Source organism: Oncorhynchus gorbuscha, linkage group LG17 (genome assembly GCF_021184085.1).
Source record: "Oncorhynchus gorbuscha isolate QuinsamMale2020 ecotype Even-year linkage group LG17, OgorEven_v1.0, whole genome shotgun sequence".
Taxonomy (NCBI): domain Eukaryota; kingdom Metazoa; phylum Chordata; class Actinopteri; order Salmoniformes; family Salmonidae; genus Oncorhynchus; species Oncorhynchus gorbuscha.
This window is the reverse complement of record NC_060189.1, coordinates 28,008,000-28,016,518: the sequence shown is the minus strand read 5'-3', so window position 1 is coordinate 28,016,518 and position 8,519 is coordinate 28,008,000. Positions and strand designations below refer to the sequence as shown.

The 8,519-nt window shown below is 40.9% G+C and overlaps 1 long non-coding RNA gene across 1 annotated transcript; it reads right to left on the bottom strand.

Annotated features, from left to right (window-relative positions):
- Positions 1 to 2,804: 2,804 nt before the first annotated feature.
- LOC124001095 lies at positions 2,805 to 5,511 on the bottom strand. Its single transcript, XR_006832737.1, has 6 exons — positions 4,611 to 5,511; positions 4,400 to 4,501; positions 4,179 to 4,305; positions 3,824 to 3,933; positions 3,066 to 3,218; positions 2,805 to 2,924 (listed from the first exon to the last, which is right to left on the bottom strand). It is a non-coding gene; the product is annotated as an uncharacterized LOC124001095 (long non-coding RNA).
- Between the last annotated feature and the right edge of the window lie 3,008 nt (positions 5,512 to 8,519).

The following is an 8,519-nucleotide window of genomic DNA, read 5'->3' as shown; positions in this document are numbered from 1 at the left end:
TTAACCAATAACTTTTACTTTTCATATCATAACATAATAGTATTAGAATAAATGGTTCTAATCAATAATGTATACATAATTAATCATCTTAACTACAATTTCCTCTAACAATTTTGCATGTTGAATTATTTATGTAATAAAAAGAGCAATTCATTACATGTATGTGAGGCACCTCAGTGTAGTTGACATTTCTCAATTTCTCCTTCATGGATTCAACAATTATGTGGTTATTTAGTATTTTCTGCCTTACTCAAGGATTTCCCTTCAATTGGTTAGTCAATGATTCCAAGTCATTGTTACCAGTCTGTCAATTAAAATGGAAAGTATACACTCTAAGCACCTGTCTAGCCGACCATGATTTATTTTGTGTATCAGTTCCAGGTAAACACTCACTTTACCAGTAAGTTACACTACCGGTCCAAAGTTTTAGAACACCTACTCATTCAAGGGTTTTTCTTTATTTTTACTATTTTCCACATTGTAGAATAATAGGTCAGTTCATCTGATGCAGCTCTCCATCACTCTCCTTCTTGGTAAAATAGCCCTTATACAGCCTGGAGGTGTATTGGGTCATTGTCCTGTTGAAAAACAAATTCTAGTCCCACTAAGCCCAAACCAGATGGGATGGCGTATCACTGCAGCATGCTGTGGTAACCATGCTGGTTAAGTGTGCCTTGAATTCTAAATACATCACAGACCGTGTCACCAGCAAAGCACCAACACACCATAACACCTCCTCCTCCATGCTTTACGGTTGGAAATACACATGCGAAGATCATCCGTTTACCCACACCGCATCTCACAAGGACACGGCAGTTGGAACCAAAAACCTCAAATTTGGACTCCAGACCAAAGGACACATTTCTACCGGTCTAATGTCCATTGCTCATGTTTCTTGGGCCAAGCAAGTCTCTTATTATTATCCTTTAGTAGTGGTTTCTTTGCAGCAATTCAACCATGAAGGCCTGATTCACACAGTCTCCTCTGAACAGTTGATGTTGACATGTGTCTGTTACTTGAACTCTGTAAAGCATTTATTTGTCCTGCAATTTCTAAGGCTGATAATTCTAATGAACTTATCCTCTGCAGCATCCATCCTTCCATTCCTCTGGCGGTCTTCATGAGAGCCAGTTTCATCATAGCGCTTGATTGTTTTTGCGACTGCACTTGAAGAAACTTTCAATGTTCTTGAATTTTCCGTATTGACTGACCTTCATGTCTTAAAGTAATGATGGACTGTAATTTCTCTTGGCTTATTTGAGCTGTTCTTGGCATAATATGGACTTGATATTTTACCAAATAGAGCTATCTTCTGTATTCCACCGTTACCCTGTCACAACACAACTGATTGTCTCAAATGCGTTAAGGAAAGAAATTCCACAAATTAACTTTTAAGAAGGCACACCTGTTAATTGAAATGCATCCCAGGTGACTACCTCATGAAGCTGGTTGGGAGAATCCCAAGAGTGTGCAAAGCTGTCATCAAGGAAAAGGATAGCTATATCAAATGCGTTAAGGAAAGAAATTCCACAAATTAACTTTTAAGAAGGCACACCTGTTAATTGAAATGCATTCCAGGTGACTACCTCATAAAGCTGGTTGGGAGAATGCCAAGAGTGTGCAAAGCTGTCATCAAGGAAAAGGATAGCTATTTGAAGAATATCAAATCTAAAATAAATTATTTGTTCTTTTTGTTTACTCCATGTTTTCATATGTGTTATTTTATAGTTTTGACATCTTCACCATGATTCTACAATGTAGAAAATGGTAAAAATAAAGAAAAATCTTTGAATGACTAGATGTTCTAAAACTTTTGACCGGTAGTGTACCTATGACTTTGGAAGGAGGAAGGAAACCACATTAACAGCCTTGTTAACAGGATAGATGTTTCAAGTGAATCATGCTGCCAATTCTTCCAGGTTAATGTCTTTATCTCCACTGGAAGACTGTCAGTGATTTGATAATAGTTTGTGATAATGATATAAAGGGAAACACCATACTGTCCATTGAAAAAGATAAGCTAAATACCATCCTACCTCTCCAATGGAGCCATCCAAAACGCTTTCAAATTGACTTACTGATTACTGTATGTGTACATTTTGGAATTTCCAATATTCCAGTACTACTCTCACAAGCCCAGAAGACTGTTAGGGGATTTCCTTTCTCAGGGGAAGCACAATTACCGATAGCCTTACTGCCTTTGTCTCCATCTACAGGGCATGACTCACTACACATGAAGTCTTTCCATGAGGCATTTTTGATAAGGATTAAAATCACTTGACCTCAAAATGAAAAACATTAGGCAGTTTTAATTCCAATTTCAGATATGTATTTGTTCTTCTTCTTTAAGACATTAAATAATAACTTGCCATAGAATACCTTTAAAATAGTTGACAAAGACATGTAAACAGAGCTCCAAATATTGTGCAGTAGAGTGAGAACTTGATGGTCACGTTGTTTAGAATGGGGTCGTTATTGTCCTTTGCCTGAAACGTCCCAGTTCACACACTCAGCAGCAAAGAAGGCAGTCAAACCAGGGTGCAGACCTGGTTTGGGAGAGGTCAATGGAGTACACTTCATGGCTTGCCTCCAGAACCTCCCGGGTCAGTCTCCATGACAGGCCTCCCTTCCAGCGCAGCAGGGCTGGAAGGTGCTCAGCAGCACTACAACAGAGATAAACATTTATCAATACATAATATTGGAGATATCAAGCCTGTTCTCAAGCTAATCCATATGTAATAAAATTACATTCAGTGCTGTGGACCATGCATACTTTTGAAACTCTGTGGTATACTCTGTTTTACCTTGTATTGGTGTTGTCCCTCAGTATCTCACTGACTTATCTTGAGACTTTCAATGTCGCTGCACTCCAGCACTTCTCTCACTTTAGTCAGTATGATGTTCCACTGTTTAACATCAGGATTCTGATAAAAAATAACTAATGTCAGTAGAAGAATGTTGACCTTTTAAAGTAATTACACATTCTGAGAAGAACCAGCTGCATCTTATCGGGTAGAAAGGAGGCATTTATAGTAATTGGTGTACAACAGGACTAGCTTTTTCACCAGGACTGAGAAGATGGAGTGAAGGAGCTCGGCATCATGCATCACTCTTTTGTTCACATAATCCCATCTCTTCACCAGCTTCCCATGGTTACTCTGCACCAGGTGTTGGAGGTACAGAAGGGTGATGCACTGATAGGCTTTGTTAATCACAGTCTGCAGAGAGAAAGGACAGAGATGTATAAAATAATATACTGGAAAGAACAAGAGAAAAGTGTTGAGTATTTCACATTACAGATTCGTTATAAGAATGTAATAGGTGGGGCCTCCCGGGTGGCGCAGTGGTCTGTGCCACCAGAGACTCTGGGTTCTAGTCCAGGCTCTGTCGCAGCTGGCCGCGACCGGGAGGCCCATGGGGCGGCGCACAATTGGCCAAGCATTGTCCGGGTTAGGGAGGGTTTGGCAAGCAGGGATATCCTTGTCTCATCGCGCACCAGCAACTCCTGTGGCAGGCCGGGCGCAGTGCACGCTGACCAGGTCGCCAGGTGTACGGTATTTCCTCCGACACATTGGTGCGGCTGGATTCCGGGTTGGATGGGCATTGTGTCAAGAAGCAGTGCGGATTGGTTGGGTTGTGTTTCGGAGGACGCATGGCTCTCGACCTTCGCCTCTCCCGAGTCCGTACAGGTGTTGCAGCGATGAGACAATACTGTAACTACTACCAATTGGATACCACCAACGTGGGGAGAAAAAGGGGGTACAAAAAAAGAAGATGAATGTCATAGGAATGCTCTCACACCAGATGTGAACAGTGAACACACCTTTTGCGTATCCTTGTCTTTGGGAAGGTCTTGGAAAATAAATGTATAATCTCTTTCATTAGATTTTCCATTTGTTCTTCCTCTCTTTTGAAATACTTCTTTAAGGACATCTGGGGATCACAAAACATTCTAACACAGTTTCCCTTAATTGTTTCAATATAATTTCATAGAAATGAAGATGACAAAATTAATGTGTTTCTAGGATGAAGTTCATATTGGAAGTGGGAACTTGTGGATTTTGAACAGATAGGCTTGTCTTGCTATAGTATTTCTAACAGATAGGCTTGTCTTGCTATAGTATTTCTAACAGATAGGCTTGTCTTGCTATAGTATTTCTATGGGGGGGGGGATTAACCTGTGCAAGTTGAATTGGTTTTTCCAGGAGAAGTTTCCAAGAAAGAGCTTCCAACCCCTTAAGTGTTGATATGGTTTTAACACAGTCTAAGCTTGTGTCATCTTTGGCAATCCTTGAAATATACAACCTGCAACAGATACATAATCATAATGATAATCATGAGTCAACAACAATACATGAGATTTGATTTCATAGCATAAATATAAACGTATAAAACTTACTTTAGTTCAATGCAGGTGTTGAACGTCTTAAAGAAGTGCATTGTGCCTGACGTTCCCATTCCTGCTTGTTTCTGAAGGTGCTTCTTTTCAACATTGACATACCTGCACAATAAGCACATTCATTCAACATTTTGCCTGGTCTCAGTGTATTACCAGACAAACAGCAAGACAATGAAACAGTAGAGTGGTACTAGGAAAAGGTGACAAATACCTTTCCACAAAGTCCTGTAGTTCTTGCCAACAGACTATTTGGACCTTGCGCATCAGAGTTTGGCTCATCATCTTTGCTTTCTGGAGAACAGCATTGATGCACTATGTGGAGCAGGAAGAGTCACCGGGAGAGAAAGGGCTTCGCATAGATTTACAGTGATACACTTTATTATAGTGTATTTATTATTATTGTAGTACTCAGTCAAGAACTGTGAAGGCCTCTTTTTTGTGTTGACATGCTGAAGGATCTGCTGTAGACAGTCAAACATACGCTGATGATAGCAAGCAATCAAATGCTTCCGCAACTGAGCCTCTTTGAGCAGGGGTGCCAACCTCAGAAGCTCCCCTTGCACAGTTATTTGCACTTTTATCAGGTAGCCCTCCAGCTGATTCACAGTGTTCCCTGCTGGCAGTTTGGGAAAGTGTTTGTCCACAGACGCTTCAATAAGATGAAAGTACCTCTGGAGCAAGACTTCTGGTCTGGGTGTGTATCGTCCTTCTTTTGAGCCTCATGGCACATAATCTCTTCTGGTGGCCCCTCCAAATTAGCTTCAAGTCTCTCTTGAGGGCCAACATGGCTGACCCTCAAAGCTTCTGCAAGTACACTGAGCAATGACTGTCCCTTCTCCTGACCCCCCTGATTGCCCAACTCCTGATTATTGTTAAAGCCATTCTCCAAGTCTGGATTCCCATACCCCACATTCCCAGTTTGTTCCTCTTCTGTGAATATACCAATAATGCAATGCATTTGAATGAGTACAGTGCTAAAAACAATATGCAAAATACCATTATAAAACCATTCATGTATTCTTAGTTAATTCATTATAAATTGAATACTGTTTGTTTTGGTCATGCTATTATTACATTAAAATAACAAATTTATCCCAACAAATGTAGACATATCTTCTTGTGTAACGGATGTGAAACGGCTAGCTTAGTTAGCGGTGTGCGCTAAATAGCGTTTCAATCGGTTACGTCACTTGCTCTGAGACCTTGAAGTAGTGTTTCCCCTTGCTCTGCAAGGGCCATGGCTTTTGTGGAGCGATGGGTAACGACGCTTCGTGGGTGACTGTTGTTGATGTGTGCAGAAGGTCCCTGGTTCGCGCCCGGGTTTTAAAATTATACTGTTACATTGGTGCCGTGACCCGGATTACTGGTTGCTGCGAAGCGGATGTGAAACGGCTAGCTTAGTTAGCGGTGTGCGCTAAATAGCGTTTCAATCGTAAAGTAGTGACGCTTGGGTAACGACGTGGGTGACTGTTGTTGATGTGTGCAGAAGGTCCCTGGTTCGCGCCCGGGTATGGGCGAGGGGACGGTTTAAAATTATACTGTTACACTTGCTTATGGAACAAACATGACGAATGACTAAAACTCAAGACAAACAATAGATAGACCATAATAATAATAATCTGGACCTCACCATCTGTAGACAGTGTACTGTTCTTAATCAGAGGACTCCGGTCCTCTATCCCCAATGGCCTACTCTTTCTGCTCATGAAGTTGAATTTCTTCATGGTTTTCTTCTGGGTTGATTGCCTGACACACTGATTGCCACAAAAGGGACCACTGCTGAACTCAACTGGTCCTTAGTCAGAATCCAAGTAGGTGGATATGATGATGGAATATCTTGAGAGGATGTAGCAAGTACATGTACAGTAGTCCAAATGAGGACTACTGTAAGTCACAGTTTGTCAACCAACCACCAATATCCATACAATTGTCCGTTTACCAAACTATATAGAGTGGTGCTGGAGCAGGGAATTTCCCGTTTTCTGATTGGAGACACCACAGTCAGAGTTGCTTTCAGTTTCTGTGGCCGCATTGTATTGTCCTGCACACCTATATACCATTACATGTTGAACAATACACTCATTGTGTCACGAGTCCGACCGAGGGTGTTTCCCCTTCCCGGGCGGGTGGAGCTCGGCGGTCGTCGTCACCAGCCTATTAGCTGCCACTGATTGTTTTTCCTCCCCTTCCTTGTATGTTTAGTGGTAGCACCTGTTCATGTTAATTAGTTTGTCTTTATTAGACAGCCGGCCCGCCTGGTTGTTGTGCGGGATTATTTCATTGTAAACGTCGGCTCTGGTGTAAAGCTACGTGGTTGTGCATGGTCGTGAGTTTTCCTTTGTATTTTTGATTCCCTGTGTTTGGGAACGTAACTTTTGTGAGCACCCTGTGGTGCGTTGGTGCTATTAAAAGACGCACAGCATTGAACTCGTGTCTCCTGCATTTGACTCCACACCCAAGACACCCGGAGCATTACACATTGTGAATACTTTTTTTATGAGAATCCTGTTAATATACCAACTGATCTGTTAAATGGACTAACTGCTGACAGGAAACAATACATTTTAAGGTAAACATGCTGGAGGTTATAGTCTGAACACATTTGCATTATGCAGCACTTGCATATCTGGGTGATGGTATGAATCAGCTGTTTTGAATTCCCCAAAACTTTCCCAGGTCGGGAACATTTTCAAAGTGTGGGGGAATGTTTGGTATATTCCTTAATAACAACTGATCTACCTGGTTGTTTCATTCAACGTTTACATAATCAAATTCCCCAACCATGCCTCCTGGAAGGGGCTCTGGATAAACGTGATTGCTAATCCACTCATAACAGGCCCATAACAAGCTGTTGGTCTGGTTTCATAGGAAAAAAATATGAAAAAGTACTGTAGGCCTATTTGTGTCTGCCACAGTAGACATAATCATGGTTGACTGAGAAATATAATTTATTGAAGTATGAAACCACAGGCTGTTTGTTTTATAACAGGTAACCAGAGATGTGGGTGGGGCAGTGGGTATGGTAGTAGCTTGTGTATCAGGATAAAGGGAATTTTCCCAGGTGAACGCTAAACTTCCCCTTATTGTTGACATGACAATCATGATTATTCAAAGATGAGATAATGATGACGCAATCATTTTATCAGTACCAAAGAGGAAGAGGCAAAGCCATAGACCACCTTTGTCAGTACTAATCACAAGGGGACATGCTGTTGTGGGCACTGAGCTATACATGTACAGTGTCTTCAGAAAGTAATCACACCCCTTGACTTTTTCCACATTTTGTTGTGTACAGCTTGAATTTAAAATGGATTCAATTGAGATTTGTGTAACTGGCCTACATACAATACTCCATAATGTCAAAGTGGATTAATAATAAATAATAATACAAAAAAAGTCAATAAGTATTCAACCCCTTTGTTATGGCAAGCCTAAATAAGTAAAAGAATGTGCTCATTAAGTCACATAATAAGTTTCATGGACTACTCTGTGCAATAATAGTGTTTTACATGTTTTATGAATGACTACCTCATCTCTGTACCCCACACATACAATTATCTGTAAAGACCCTCAGTCGAGCAGTGAATTTCAAGCACAGATTCAACTAAAAAGACCAGGCAGATTTCTCAATGCCTCTCAACAAAGGGCACCTGTTGGTAGATGGGTAAAAAATAAAAAAGCAGACATTGAATATCCCTTTGAGCATGGTGAAGTTATTTTTTACACTTTGGATGGTGTATCAATACACCCAGTCACTTCAAAGATACAGGCTTCCTTCCTAACTCAGTTGCCGGAGAGGAAGGAAACCGCTCAGGGATTTCACCATGAGGCCAATGATGACTAAAACAGTTAAGAGTTTAATGAATGTGATAGGAGAAAACTGAGGATGGATCAACAACATTGTGGTTACTCCACAATACTAACCCAATTGACAGAGTGAAAAGAAGGAAACCTGTACAGAATAAATATACAGTTGAAGTCAGAAGTTTACATACACTTAGATTGGAGTCATTAAAACTTGTTTTTCAACCTCTCTACAAATTTCAAAAGAAATCAGCCAAGACCCCAGAAAAAAATTGTAGACCTCCACAAGTCTGGTTCATCCTTGGGAGCAATTTCC